At 41.6% G+C, this 13,054-nt stretch overlaps 1 protein-coding gene across 6 annotated transcripts in view; it reads right to left on the bottom strand.

Annotated features, from left to right (window-relative positions):
* CDH13 (cadherin 13) overlaps positions 1–13,054 on the bottom strand; it is a 1,150,740-nt gene that overhangs the window by 868,062 nt on the left and 269,624 nt on the right. The gene's annotated exons all lie outside the window — the stretch shown is intronic.

The following is a 13,054-nucleotide window of genomic DNA, read 5'->3' as shown; positions in this document are numbered from 1 at the left end:
ATGAACTCTTATATATTCCCTGAATCCTTCTTCTTTTTTTTTTTTATTTCTTTCCCTGGATTTTTTTTCTTTTTTTTTTTTTTGGCATGGGCAGGCTCCAAGAATTGAACTCAGATCTTTGGCATAGCAGACAAGAACTCTGTTACTGAGCCACCATTGCCCATCCCTCCCTGTGTATTTTTAATGCATTTTAAAAAGACATTTATCTGTTGCCCATTGGCAGGGTGGACCCTTTGCTAGTGAGCCACATGGCTTCCTGGTAAACCAGGAGAACACTGGCCCTGTGCCTGAACACCCCTGCTCTATGGGAGGGGTTTTCATTTCCAGCTGGTCCCACCTTGGTCTTACATCTGGCACCTTCTGAACTTTTCTGTAAATGTGAATTCCTGGGGAAGGCACTTCCTCCCACAGGTACTGTCTACCTATGACCTTTGGCATCCATGGAGCACTAACCTGTGGAAGGTAATGGTTTTATATGTTCTCTTTTACCTTTCTCATTTTAAAACTTACTTTCCTCTACCCACCCCCAATCTCTCTTTCCTCAGGATTTTTCTGTAGGTTAAAGATAATGTGGACCAATAGAATCATGAGCATAATAAATCCAACCATCTCATTTCCCTCAAGTAACCTATGGCTTTAAATCAAGTAAAATATATCCCTTCTAGAAGGGTCTTAGAGCAGAATGACTGGTATATTTCAGACACAAGGGCAAGCGGTAGGGAAGTAGTATGAGGCTGGATCAGTGTCTCCTGCAGAAAAGCTTGTGCCTATAGAGGGTCCTCTAATCTTACTGTAGACCTGGTCTCTGGGCAGGAAAGAAGGTTCCAGCTGCAGAACTCTATAGGTAGAAACCAGGAAAAGTAACTTGAACCTATTAGTTTCCTAGGGCTGCTGTAATGCATTCTCACAAAATGTGTGGCTAGAAACAGAAAAAATCTGCTCTCTCACAGTTCTGCAGGCTAGGAAACTGAAATCAAGGTATTGACAGGGCTCTTTTACCTCTGAAGGTTCTAGAGAAGAGTCTTTCCTTGCCTCTCCCAGTATCTGCCAGCAATCCTTATCATTCCTTGGCTCACAGACATATAACTCTAATCCTTGCCTCCATCGTCTCATGGCCATGTTCCCTTTGTAGGTCTCTGTGTTCCAATTTCCTTCTTCTTATAAATAAAACAGTCATGTTGGTTTTAGCCCCTCTCCTAATCCAGTATGACCTAATCTTTTTTAAAAACTTTTTTTTATGGTAAAATATAACATATATACAAAGCAAAGAAAGAAAAAAGCAATAATTTTCAAAGCACACATCCACAAGTAGTTTCAGAATATATCCCAGAGTATGCCATCAGCTACCATTTCACCAACTCAAGATTTTCCTTCCTAGCTGCTCCAAAACACTGGAGGCTAGAAGGAATTTTAATATAGTGATTCAGCAGCCAGTATGACCTAATCTTAACTTGATTATACCTGCAAAACCCTCTTTCCAAATAAGGTCCCATGCAGAGGTATCGGGGGTTAGGGTACAGACATACTTTTGGGGGACACAACAGAGGGCCTCAGACCGTGGTTTGGATTTGAACATGCATTGTGTATACTTTGGGGGACAATATTTGTGCAAAAAGGAATTGAAACAGAGTTTTTATTCACATGGCCCTTGCCACGGCAAGGAGAGTTCAGAGCAAGTCCTGGACAGGAGGGGCCTTCTCTTCCCACACCTGACCCCGAGGCTGCTGCTCAGAGGCCCTTGTGCTCAGAAACAGAGCACTCCACCTTCCATGACACAGCTGTTGTCATGGAGTGGACATCACCTTGAACTTTCTTTTATAGTTTTGAAAAACTGAAGAATTGCCAAACATGAAACATGTTGTTTCTCTCCTTCCAAAGAAGAAAATAACACTGGCTCGTGTTAGGGATGGAAAGATCACTGGGCTGAGAGTGTGGGCACTCTGTAGAAAGTAAGGCTCTGATTCAAGTTTTGGTGTGACTTTGGGTAACTGGCTGAAACTCTCTGAACACAGGCTCTTGATCTAAAAAATGAAGTGCTTATGCTCAAGGAGGGTTGTGGAACCCTAGGACTGTCTCAGAAATCTTCTGGGACCCTGGTCAAGGCAAAGAATAGAGGGAATAGGGATCCCTCTGGGCCTCCCTACCCTTCTCCAAATGCACCACTTGTCTGTGCTCTGTTTCCTTCTCTGGGCTTCATCATGATTCAGATTTTATTTAAAGAAAGGATTCCACTGACCTAGGCAGTTTTTAGATCCCATTTCTGTTTCTAAAATTCTGTATTCCAAATTAAGTTACTGAGTAGATATGACCTTTGAGCTAGAGTGAAGGATCTTAGGAAGAAACTTGTATTGAACCTCTGATATGTGCTTGGCAATTTGGGTGTGTTCACACATTTAAATTCTTGCAATGAGAAGCCTGGCTTTGGTCCCATTACTCTTTCCCTAGTATTTGAGCAAGAAAATAGCTTCTTATGGTCGTCCATTTTTTTCAGGGCGTGGGAGATACCAAGTAGTAATATAAATTGGCCCATGATAGCTTCCAAGGAGTTTACAAGAGGTTTCCTGGAAGACTTAGACCCAGGACTAAGGCCCCACCATGTGTGAAATGTACCATCATGTCACCTGGGCTGCCAGGTGGGGAGAAGTTTATGTTACAAGCCTTCTGTACTGGTTTGAAAAGATGTATGTACCCTAGAAAACCCATGTTTTAATCCTAATCCCATTTTGTAAAGGCAGCCATTTCTTCTAATCTCTATTCAGTACTGTATGTTTGAGACTATAATTAGATCATCTCCCTGGAGATGTGATTCAATCAATAGTGGTTGTTAAGGTGGATTAGGTGGAGACATGTCTCCACCCATTCGGGTGGGTCTTGATTAGTTTATTGGAATCCTATAAAAGTGGAAACATTTTGGAGACAATGAGAAATTCTGAGAGAGCAGAGAGTCCACCAGTCAGCGACCTTTGGAAATGAAGAAGGAAAATGCCTCCCGGGGAGCTTCATGAAACAGGAAGCCAGGAGAAGAAGCTAGCAGATGACACCGTGTTTGCCATGTATTCTGTGACTCACAGAATATATTTTTTTCAAAAAGTGCTGGTTTAAGGAATACATGGTATCTGATACTTTTCATTTATTAGTATATTTTTGTTCAGGAAACCCTCATTTTTCCTTTAGAGATGAAACCCTTACTGTGTTTGCCATGTGTCTTTCCACTTGAGAGAGAAACCCTGAACTTCATCGGCCTTCTTGAATCAAGGTATATTTCCCTGGATACCTTAGATCAGACATTTCTATAGACTTCCTTTAACTGGGACATTTTCTTGGCCTCAGAACTGTAAACTAGAAACTTATTAAATTCCCCTTTTTAAAAGTCACTCCATTTCCAGTATATTGCATTCTGGCAACCAGTAAAATAGAACACCTTCCAATAAAGGGCTTCTGAAAATCTGAAAGCCTGAAATGGAATATGCAGAAACGTCCCCAGCTTTCTTAAGAAAGTATAACATAAAGGATCATCTTTCCAAGCAAGTGGGCATAATCAGAGTAATTCTATTTAATATTTTTCTGAAACATAACTTTAGTTAGAAATTGGGAAGGGAAAAAGTACGTGGGAAACTTTGAAGACTTTGTGCTTCATTGTACTATAGGGTAGCCACTTAGCCATACGTGGTTAGAAAGTACCCGAATTGTGGCAAGTCCAAATTGATTTGTGCTGCAAGTATAAAATGCACACCGGATTTCAAAGGCTTAGTGTGAAAAAGAAATGCAGCCTATCTCAGTAACTTATTGTAATATTGATTATATGTTGAAAGGATAATATTTTGGTATGATAGTTCAAATAAAGTATATTATTAAAATTAATTTCATCTGTTTCTTTTTACTTTTTAAAGCATGTCTACTAGAAAATTCAAACTTATATGACTCACAGAATGTATTTTTTTCAAAAAGTGCTGGTTTAAGGGATAAAAAAAATCTGAAACTTTTCATTTATTTTGTATATTTTTATTCAGGAAACCCTCATTTTCCATCAGAGGTGATTTTAAAAAATATTATCAGACTTCAAATACAGAAACAAAAATCATTTTATAGTATCACAAATTTTATTTGTTTTTTCCCCCTCTGGTAACTTTGATCCTCTTTAATAAACTATCAAATTAAAACTATGATTACTTAACATTTATTTTATTGTTAAGTGTTTAGGTATATGATGAATTGCTGTGTGACCTTGAGCAAATTACTTAACTTCTCTGGTACTCAATAGCATCATCTGTTAGTTAAAGAAGTCATTCTGAAGATGATCTATGACAGTAGTTCTCAACTCCTCCCTCTTATTAGTGTCCCTATCATTATGAGAAACTGCCATCAGCAGCCATAGTTCACTGTGCTACTGGTGCCCCTCTGCTTCCTCCCGCTTCCCCTGAAAAATCACTGATAAGCATTTCCAAGACTCAGTAAGACATTTCTAGGGAAGAGTCATAGTCCAACAATTAGAGTCAGAGAGCTTGTTGGCGCCGTGAAAGACTCATAATTTCATCTACTTCGAATGCCACATTCTCTTCATGGGGAACTATGGCCAAGCAGGACTGATGGCCTCCTGGTCGGGGGCAGAAGGTGGTCCTAGTAACACTGACTTCCAGTTAAATGTTCTTCATGGTACAACATGCTCTGATGGGGACGGGGGTGAGGCAGGCTCAAGCAATGGAGAGCCACAGGGCAAAGACTAGGATGTATGATTGCACATCCAAAAATGGTGCTTCCTTCCTCCCCAGATCAATGCTTCCTGTGGGGAGGCAACTGTTCTCTGCCTTAATTTACCACAAAATGTAAAAGGATAAAGCATTCTGTGGGATGTTAATTAATAAGAGCTGTGTAGAAGAAAACCCAATATCTTCTCCCAACTTAACTTTAAATTTCCGTTTCAATTTCTCTTTAGGGAGAAGATCAGAGACTAAATCGAAGTCTACGCAAAAGAGCTTTGGGTGCCAAATATTCTTACGTACCCACATTTCCCAAAACTATATATATGTTTTCAAATCTGATAAAATGTTGTATCCATCCAAGAAATATCAGGGTTAAATAAAACCATGATTGATAAAGTTTGTATTTATTGTCAAAAATGCCAAGTTATATTTAGGCATGTATTTTTCTTTAAATCTCAGTCTAAATTGCTTGTCACCTTTTGAAATATAATTAGCACCACTTAGTTTGTGTGCTTAAATATGTTAATGACAGGTTATCATTTCAACAGAAAAAGCAGTTGAGAAGAAAATGATAGGATCCTATGATGTTCAGAGGAGTAGAAAAGAATTTTGCTTTGAAGTAGATGGAACCAGGTCCAATTCCCACTTACCACTACTTAGTAAGTTAGTAAGTTAGTCAGTAACCTACATCACTTCTCCAAACCTTAGTGTTCCTATCTCATTAAAATATTCTAAGGATAATTCTAGGGCTTCATAGTAAAGCCCTTAACACTTGTAGTATCCTCTAAATGTCCGTTTCCCATTTCCCTATTTGTACTGTACCCTAAGGAGAGAGAAAACACGCTAGAGTTTGGGTTCCACGTAGAAAATTCCCAGGACATTTGAATTATGAAAATCATTGTCCCAAGGCAGCACAGGAAATCAGAATAAATAAAAAGTTGAGGAAAAGGGCCAAAGTTCCCAGGGTGAGATGAAGTGAAAGACACAGTTAGTAGCTGAGAGAGTCAGAATCAGGATGAAATTAGAATAGGAGAAATAGTTTAGGATAACATTCCAGAACTGAGGCCATAAGCTAGTTCTCCTACTCCATGTGTAGGCAGGCCCAATGTCTAGGAACAGGCAGAGCATTTGAAGGCCCTTCCTAGGCCAAACACCAACTGATCACTTCTAACCCCTGGGCAGGGCTGGCAGAGAGGGATGACATGGTTGGCAATCTCAGCTCTGGGGGGTCATATTCCCTTAGGGTGGCGATACAAACTCAATTAAACCAAGGTATTGGGAAAAATAGTTTACACTGAAGGTGTCTAGTACAACTGCTACAGTTGATGCAATGTGTTCATTAGTGTCTGCAGTGGGGTATCCCATCAAGAATTCAAGAGAGAAGCTTGAGAGCTGGTTTCACCACTTACTGTTCAAGTGATTTAAACTCTCTGCACCTTAGTAGCCTTATCTATAAAGCAAAGTGACTATTACTTTCTTCACAGGTGGTTGCAAAGGTTAAAGGAAACAATGTATAGAAATTTCAGGCACGGTGTCCGGACTAGAGAAAGAGCTTAATAATTGAGAGCCATGGTGATGAACTTCATGGTGTGGATTCCGTACTCTCCAAAATCAGTCCAATTTGTCCAACCTTCAACCTCCCCACAGATATATAATTCCAACCTGCTACTGACAGCTCACATTAGATGAACACTCACCCATGAATGACTAAATGGATGGATAGATGGATGGATAGATGGATGGATAGATGGATGGATGGATAGATGGACGAATGACTGGATGGATGGAAGGAAGGAAAGAAGCAAGCAAGTAAGCCAGCCAGCAAGGAAGCAAGGAAGGGGGTGGGGAGAGAGAGAGGAAGATGGAAGGGAGGGAAATAAGGAATAGTGAATGACTAAACAAATGGATGCCAACAAAGTATGGTGCCTCACCAGCAGGAGTAAATATGGCACTGATTAATGAGTAGATGAAGCAGTGGGGAGCCAAGAAGAGAAGCACGTGAGAAAGCATGAAGGTGAGGTTAAGAAGCTAAACACATTCCAGGTGAAATGAGTAAATAAATCCCATGGAAAGAATGAAAATGAGAATTAATCAGGAGTGTGCTGAGCCATGGCACTGGCAGGCACAATCAGAGGGCTTCTTAATTGCTTGTCAAAGACCAATGCATCCTGGCAAAATGATCCTCAACTAACTCTGGGACTTTTTTTTTCTAACCTGGCTTCATTTATCATGATTAGAAAACAAGTCAAAATTGATTTCTGTTTATTTTTATAAAGCAAATCCCCAGGGAACCCTTCCTCCTAGCAGACTCGTTGATTTTTAACTTAGGAGGGGAATACCCTCAGAACATAAAGGACTGCTTTACATCCCTCTGAGTTTAGGACACCTGTGTGTGTGAAGTCTACAGGAATTACGAAAATTAGCAGTCCTTTCAACTTTTACAAATCACCTCAAGTCCATTGATGTGCGTCTTTTAGTTCTTTCATACTTTAATTGGGCAAATGAGAAGCAGCGTGATGTGAGCACAACAGCCTAAGCTTGGAATCAGATACACCTGTGTTTGATGCTCTCCCTCCCCTCCACCACCAAATAGCTGTCTCTAACCTTGAGCAGGTCGTTGAAAGAAATCGCCGAGATTTATATCAGGGAAAATGGGGCTACTCATAACATCCTGGGAGTGTTAGGGTCATGTGTGTGAAAGTTATTGGCTCAAAAATGGTGACCTATAGATGAAATTGATGCAATGGTGTCCTGTAAGTTCAATGGAACCATCAATTGGACCCTAAGCTCCATGGGACAGCATCTATGACTGTTTGGTTTGTGGTTATATCTTGGAAATTGGTACAGGGCTTAGTATATAGTTGATGCCTTCTTTATCTATTTAAAACTTGTGATGCAGCTAGTATATGCTATTATAAGTGTTCATCAGGTATTTATTCATTTAATCCAATAAATATCCATTGGCTGCCCAACACTCATTCATCTATTCCTTACACAAAGATTCATTATGTATTCATTATGCCCCAAGCTATGTATTTCTTCGGAGAGAAAGTCCTTCTAGAGCCTAAACTGCAATGGGTGGGTAGATTTATTCCTTCTCGGATCTATTCACCTTTATGTTTACTCATGCACTTGCTTGTTCACCAAATATTTATATTTTAGTTTTCCCTTGTTCTCAAAGTATACCACAATCATTGTCAAGACCTCCTAGATGAAACACAGAGTTAACTTGTTCCACCTCTGCTCCCTGCTACCCAAGAAATCCATATATTCATTTTACACACATGGACATACACACACACACACGCACTATCAGACAAATTCTCTCCATTCCACCAAGATTTTGTTGCGCAGGTTAATCATATTTAAAGGATTTCATGGACACTCGTAATTTGGGTCCTTGAGCTGTCTGCACACAAGCTGTGACAGCAATAACAAAGCGATGCCAGTAGAAGGTCAAAAAGTCTTTTCGTCTTGTTCACAACAGATTCCAGGAGATCATGTTCTCCTTCTGGAAGCATAATCATGGAAGAAAATATGTGTGTGTGTGTGTGTGTGTGTGTGCGTGTGTGTGTATCAGCTCATGTGAGACAATGTCACAAAGAGGGACATTACTATCATCCCCAAGTGCCTAGCAATTTCCCTCCACTTTCTGGGCCACCAGATCACTCTCAGAAACATTTCCTTGATCTGAAAAGGAACTATTCTTGATATTTAGTACTTAGGACTTTCCTGTTCCTTTTAGTTTATGCTTAATCCCCACAGTTAACTCAGAGCCTCCTTCAAGGGGAAGTTCCTGCTGGAGAATTTCTTGACCTTTAGCCAGCCAGGGAGCTGATGGTTGATGCCTCCTCCATTCTCCACACAAAAGCCTGCAGACCAGGGAGCTGATGGTTGATGCCTCCTCCATCCTCCACACAAAAGCCTGCAGACCAGGGAGCTGATGGTTGATGCCTCCTCCATCCTTCACACAAAAGCCTGCAGACTGGGGAGAAATGCCACCTGCCTTGGCACTGACCTCTCCTTGACTCGCTTCTTGACCCACACTCTTGATCCATCATCCCTCATGCCTCTTGAGGACACTGTCCCATCAATTACTCATCTTCAATCACTCCCTCTCCACTGGCTACTTCCTGGCAGCTAACAAACACATTTAAGGCTCATTTATTCAATGAAAAACTGAACAAAACAAAACAGAGATATAAAACGCTTTTCTCAGTTCTAACCACCCCTGGAGTTATTTCTCTCCTCTTGTCTTCTTAGGCAGCCAAGCTCTTGAAAGGGTTCAACCAAAGAATACTAGCTTCTGGCCTCACCAATTTGCTGAAACTCTTGCAGCAAGGATCATTTTATAACAAGCGAATCTCAACTCTACTTCACTCTCTCCAGAGTTTACCCTGCTTGGCCTGTGTGTGTTATTAAATGCTGTTCACTTTCATTCACTCTTATGGTCAGTTATTCACATTCTCTACGTACTGAACACCCATTAGGGTTTGGGCAAGCGTGGACCTGTCCTCAGAGTTCTTACAGCCCATGAGGCATAAAAATATTGACAAGGGTATGAGCTCTGTGCTAGAGGCAGGGCTGTGGGCACACACGCAATGTTCAGACTTGATCTGAGCATCAGAGAAGGTTTCCTGGTGGTGTTGGGATTTACTTGTGAATTGGTGATCTGAAAGGGACTCCGGAAGAAGCAGTCCTGGCAGTGAGGAAGACAGGGGCAAAGGTGCCAAGGTGGAGGAGCATGGTATGATCGAGAATCTGAATGCACAGAGGAAAGGGGAGAGGGAGCAGCATAAGGAGAGGCTGGAAGGAAACAGAGGAGCTAGATGGCATGGGCTGTACGTGTAGATTTTGACAATTATTCTAAAAGCAATGGGAAGCCCCTGCTGACCTTTCTGTCCTTGTAATCCCTTGTATGCCCTCATCACTCAGAATACCAGGTGCCAGGAAATTATGGGATCATTGCAAACAAGTTTAAAAAGGAGGAATCTGGCTACTTTTCAGTTCTAGTTGTACTGAAAGCATAATGATTCATTTTGGATTCTGTTTGGAGGAGGAAATTGTGGGTTTGTTCCCTGGTTGGCAAAGCAATGTGCTCACACCAAACCAAACGGTTCAGCTGAGGCAGGAATGCAGATGAGCTTAACTGCAAGCCTGTGGTTTTGATATGAAAATGCTGTCAGTAAGTCCTAAGGCCAAACCTGCCTGCGTGTTACTTTTGTACACACTCACATGCTTACACATTCACTCAGACACACTCATTCACCCTCACACACTTGCACAGAAACATGATAACACGCTTGTACTCAAATGTTTGCACACTCACTAAACAGTCACCTACCCTCTCACATGCTCAAATACACACACATACTAACATAAACACACACTCATCCTCATTCACACACTCATCCAGAGACATTCACATATACTTATACACATAGTCACCCTCACACATTCAGAGACACACTCATTCATCCTCACAGGTTCTCATACACACTCATACTCAACTTCACACATGCTCACATATATTCACATACACACTAACAAACACCCATGTACTCAACCGTTACAATCACAAACACTCACACACACTCTCTCAAATATACATGCCACATACCTGCATGCATCACCTCATTTATCCCTGAATTCCTAAATTAGAGCTTGTTCTAGATAATAAAATAGACAGGATATTCATTGTCATCAAACAAATATGAAACTGAGCTTTAGATAATGCAAGGATTGCAAAAGTTAAGTGCTATTTTACGGTACCTTTCAATTTAGAAGTGCATTGTAGATAAAACATTGCTTTGGTGTAAACCATTGATGTATTGTGTTGTTAATATCAATGAATTATTAAAAAGATAATCTTTTAAACACCAAGAAATTGTCTTCTAGTATACTCTAGGGACCATGGGTAAATGCATTACCCATTCAAGTTTGCCACTGCTTCAGCTGTAATTTATACAAACTCCAAAGTCCCCACTTGCCATCATGGTAACCTGGGCTTCTTCCTGCCACTCAGCTAATGGGAGATCGTGAGGATTGAGGCATGGAGCAAGGAAGGGGTCACCACCTGTCACAATCCGCCCTCTGCTTCTCCAGCCAACTGACCTGGACATTCTGAGGTTCTGCCCACAATGCCCTTCTAGGAGGGACTTGTTATTCAAGCTGCCAGGACTAAGCAGGACAGGCAGTCTTCACCTCTGAGGACTGCCTTAGTTATAGAAAACTACCTTACCCAAAATTTCACACCCTCCCAGGGCAGCCCACATCCAAATACTGATTGTTGCCAAGGACACTCTCAAATAAACAGTTTACACCCTAAACTCCATCTCAGGGTTTGCTTCCCAAGGAACTCAACTTGCAACAACCTCATGCAAGATTCCAGACTCCAGACCCCAATCATTGGAAGCAGCATCCATCTTTGTTCCTCCACTCCTTTGTCCATGTGGAGTCATCTGGTGAGAATGCCACCCTCTACCCCACTTCCTCTCCAAGGGCCATTTCAAATGTACCATCTCTGCAAACATTCCTCTGTACTATGAGAACTTGTCCTCACTGTTCAACAGGTCTAAACTGTCCAAAGAATCATAATGTGGCTCCTTTGATGGACTACTTTGGCTCAAGGACTTCCCAATGGCCTTGCTGAATTTCCCAAAAACTGAAAAATAGTCTAAGACAATTCCTACTAAACCTTCTTCCTCTCTCTCTCTCTCTCTCTCTTTCTTTCTCTCCCCTCCTTTACTTGACATTCTCTTGGTCTGATGGCTTTCCCAGTCTCCCTGTCTCCCTGTGCATTTATCTCCCACATTAATTTCCTGTAATAAATTTCTTGCAGTTTAATCCGGTCTTGATGTCTGTTTCCTACAGGATCTAAACCACCATGACCTACAATATGCCTGCAACTATTATAGGAAGTACTGGGAATGCAGTTAATGATAAAGATAAGGCTCCTCTTCTCCATTAAGCCTCTAGTCTTGAAGGGAATAAGATGTCATATTTTGAGATGTCATATGAAGCAAATGAAACGGGGTGATGCCATAAGGTATCAGGGAAGAGCTGACATTTGGGAAGGTGGCATTTGGGCTGATACTTCAATGATAAGAAAGCACAAATCATGCAAAGATTTGGGCAGGAGAAAGAGCTCAATGTATTCCAAAAACAGAGAGAAGAACCAGTGGGGCTGAGTCTTGGAGAAGGAAAGACCAGTAGGAAGTTAGGCTGAAGGTGTGAGAAGGTACCCAATAATGAAGGGCATGGTAAGGAGTATGGATTTGAACCTAGATGTGATGGTGGTGTGGGGGGACAATTATGCTGGAGAGCGACATAACCAGCTTTGTGTTTTTGAAAAGATTATGGCTTATAAAACTAACCTCTTTACCACAGTCTAAAAGATGCCCATGATCATTATCCCATTACCAGCTCCCTGCACATCCCACCACTCTCCTCTTTGCTCAGCCTCACCTTGCTTCTTGCTGTTTTTTCATCTCACTATGATCTTAGTTACTGCCCTTCTCTCTGGCTGGAGAGCATTCCTCCAAATATTTACAAAACTTACCCCTCATTCTATCTCAGTCTTTCTCAGTGGTGACCCCTCTGGGAAGGTCTGCCCCATCCATCCTGTCTAAGGCAGTCCCATCACTTTCCATCCTCTTATTCTGCTTAATTTTCCTCAGTTGATTACTGCCTGAATTATATTCTTATTTGTTAAATGACTGTCCCTACCCCCCACTAAAATTTCAGCTGTTTTGGGGCCTAAACTTTGCCATATTGGGCATATAGTTAGGAACAAACTACATAGTATGCCACACGCATTCAATATGTTTGAATGAAGGAATGGATGAATTAATAGCTTCAGGCAAAGGAACTTGCTATTGGCTGACACTGTGCCTGGGATATTAGAAGTAGTCAGTAAATGTTTATTAGAGAGTTGGGGTGGGGGAGGGGTGGTGATGGTGCTGGCTGCTGGTGAAGACAGGGTTAGCATAAAGCAGGGAGACTGGTTGGAGGTTATCAATGTGGTGGTGCTGGTTAGGGGGTGGCAGGGCATGATATGGCTTCAACCCACTGGAAGGAAAAAAAGGGGTTACTTTCCAGAGGCTCTTGATGGTGAAAGCTCCAAGTTAGTAGCTTGGAGAAGAGTTGGGTAGCATGTGGGTAAGTGTTCTTGTGATGCAGAGGCAAGTATAGTGAGGTCCAGAAGGAGGCCTTACTTGGCCCTCACCCAGTGAGCTGATTGGCAGTGTGTGTGACCCAGTGATCAGAGACCAATTGCAGAGTTACTAAAAGACCCAGGTCTTAGCTCACTGGGGTCTTGCCCAGAGAGAGAGCTCATAATGGCCCAGACCTTA

Source organism: Tamandua tetradactyla, chromosome 16 (assembly GCF_023851605.1).
Source record: "Tamandua tetradactyla isolate mTamTet1 chromosome 16, mTamTet1.pri, whole genome shotgun sequence".
NCBI lineage: Eukaryota > Metazoa > Chordata > Mammalia > Pilosa > Myrmecophagidae > Tamandua > Tamandua tetradactyla.
The sequence above is the reverse complement of the archived record's forward strand: the minus strand, read 5'-3'. Positions and strand labels throughout refer to the sequence as shown.